Below are 3,032 nucleotides of genomic sequence, written 5' to 3'. Positions count from 1 at the left end.
AGGCTTTCAATAATCTGGCACTGAGGTGTGTGAGCTGTGGGTATTTATGGTGACAGGAACAGGTGAGACAGATGAAGCTGATTGCGTGGGCATGGCAACATGGGTGTGGCTTGAACTGTGGGACTGTGGAAAGTTACGTGACTGTGGCAAGAGGCGTGGCAGGAACAGATGGAGCTGTGACACATACTGTCCATTGTCCTTAGGTAGAGGGGATGTCCAGTTTTGTCCTCATGTGACCACTTATCACCCATATGTGGCCACCACTTACAGTTGAAACCAGAAGTTTACATACACTATATAAAAAGACATATGCCATTTTTTTCACAGAAAATACATCAGAATAAACTTTTCCCATTTTTGGTCAATTAGAAGTTGTTTCTATTTGCTAAATGCCAGAATAATGAGAACAAAACTGTTTTGATGGCAATTTTTATGACTTTCTTCAAAGTCAAAAGTTTAAATGCACTAAAATTAATATGCCTTTAAATAATTGCGATAATAATAATGCGACATTTGATGTCATGTCTTTGGAAGCTTCTGATAGGTTTATTGATAACATCTGAGTTAATTAGAAACACACCTGTGGATGTAATTTAAGGCACACCTGAAACACACTGCTTCCTTGTGTAACATCACCGGAAAGTTGAAAGAAATCAGCCAAGAGATCAGGAAAAGAATTGCGGATTTGGACAAGTCTGCTTCATCCTTGGGTCCAATTTCCAGATGCCTGAAGGTACCTCGTTCATATGTACAAAACAATTATATGCAAGTACAAACAAGATGGAAATATCCTGCCATCATACTGTTCAAGGAGGAGTTCTATGTCCCAGACATGAATGTGCTTTGAAGCAACATATCAAGACATCAGCCAGGAAGTTAAAGCTTGGGTGCAAATGGGTCTTCTAAATGGACAACTTGTTACAAAGTGGCTTAAAGATAACAAAGTCAATGTTTTAGAGTGGCCATCACAAAGCCCTGATCTCAATTCTATCAAAAATTTATGGGCAAAGCAGAAAAGGGATCTGTGGGCAAGGCGGCCTACAAACATGGCTCAGTTACACCAGTTCTGTCAGGAAGAATAGGCCAAATTTCCTGCCAACTATTGTGAGAAGTTTGTGGAAGGATATCCAAAATGTTTGACCCAAGTCATACAGTTTAAGGCACACGTGTCAAACTCCATTCCTCGGGGACCGCTGTCCTGCATGTTTTAGATGTGCCCTTGCTTTGCAACACCTGCTTTAAATGAATGACTTCTGTTCTGCTTCTGCTTCTGGAGAACTTGATGATTTGGTGAGGAGGTGATTAAACCATTTGAATCAGGTGTGTTGGAGCAGAAAAACCTAAAACTGCTAGGACAGCGGCCCTCGAGGCCTGGAGTCTGACATCCCTGGTTTAAGGGCAATGGTACCAAATACTAATGAAGTGTATTTAAACTTTTGACTTTGAAGAAAGTTATAAAAATTTACTTAAAAACATTCTCATTATTCTGGCATTTAGCAAATAGAAATAGTTTTGAAAATCCTAATTGACCTAAAACAGGAAAAGTTTATTTCGATTTCACATCAGACAGTGAGGAAAAAAAATACATGTGTCTTTTTATATAGTGTATGCACACATCTGGTTTCAATTGTAAGTTCACTGAGGCACTGTTTAGTGCGAACTATGCCCTGGTGACCTTTCTTCTAGAGACTTGTGAACTTTGAGACACTTTCCTCTGAATATCAGTGAAGTCTGTGTAGCCAGTTAATGGCTTCCAGTTCAAAATAGATACAGAAGATCCAGTGTTTACAATTACCTCTAGGACCCGGGAGTTTTCTTGTGGTGCTTTAATGTTTATTTTGCATGTGATTTTACCAAATGCTGCAGTTCTCCATTTAATATCATTCACTCACAGTACTGCTAACCCTGGAACAACCACTTGTCTCATTGCAGCCTTAAGTGATTTACTTATTTGAGCAAACTGTCCTTTTTTCTTGCAGTTATAACAATTAATTTAACTATCACAATTTAATATTAGCAGGAGAACAGTTTTTATCATCAGCTAAGTGTTTATCTAATCCACATCTTAAGCAGTAATGTTGCTCTTTATTACTTGGCTGTTCATAATCAACATAGGGTTGAGCTCCGTGTGTTTGAGCTGTTTGTGCCTCATTCCCTCAGAAATGAACATTGCAGCATCTACAGTCTGTACAGGTGCAGACAGCACTGTACTCACAGGTGAGAGCAGTGTAGCATTTTTTTTACTGCTGCTTCCACTTGGCGTGCAATGGTTTAAGCTTTTTCTGCTGTGATATCCTCCTCCAGCAGTAACTTATCTTCCACAGCACTGAGATTAACATTAGCGATGAGCTGATCTCTAATTCGGTAACTTTCCATCACTCAAAAACTACATGGCACAGCTAATACTCTGAGTAACATATTGTCTTGCAGTTTCAGTGGCACATTGCACATGTCTGAATATGTCTCTGCCCACCAATACATTAACTTTAGGGACAAAATGTCCTTCATGTGCAGCCATAGCTTTGTCACATGATGCGCCTTGCTCTGGTAGAGTGTAGAACAGATGCTGTCCTTCTGGTTCCAAGCAGTGTAATGAAATAGCACGTCGTCTTTTATCTTTTATCTCCAGTAGGACTTATAACAGGCATGTAATTATCAAATATTTTCTGCAACGTTGTGAATGGTATCAGAGGCTTACCAGCATGAAGCAGTAAAGGCAGTGGACTCAGTACTGAAGCCATTACCCTCATTACTCTTTTTGTTGTGGTGGTTGTAATGAAATAGGAAACGAGTGTTAAACTTACAAACCTCTTTAACGGCACTTCTGCCCCATGCTGTCACAGCAGTGCCATTTAGTGGCATAACAGCAAAAGAACATAGCATATACAGGTGCTGGTCATAAAATTAGAATATCATGAAAAAGTAGATTGATTTCAGTAATTCCATTTAAAAAGTGAAACTTGTATATTATATTCATACATTACATACAAACTCATATATTTCAAATGTTTATTTCGTTTAATTTTGATGAT

At 38.9% G+C, this 3,032-nt stretch overlaps 1 protein-coding gene across 1 annotated transcript in view; it reads left to right on the top strand.

Annotated features, from left to right (window-relative positions):
* LOC108238142 (sodium- and chloride-dependent GABA transporter 3-like) overlaps positions 1-3,032 on the top strand; it is a 16,629-nt gene that overhangs the window by 8,888 nt on the left and 4,709 nt on the right. The window lies entirely within an intron of this gene.

Source organism: Kryptolebias marmoratus, linkage group LG2 (assembly GCF_001649575.2).
Source record: "Kryptolebias marmoratus isolate JLee-2015 linkage group LG2, ASM164957v2, whole genome shotgun sequence".
Lineage (NCBI taxonomy): Eukaryota > Metazoa > Chordata > Actinopteri > Cyprinodontiformes > Rivulidae > Kryptolebias > Kryptolebias marmoratus.
The sequence above is the reverse complement of the archived record's forward strand: the minus strand, read 5'-3'. Positions and strand labels throughout refer to the sequence as shown.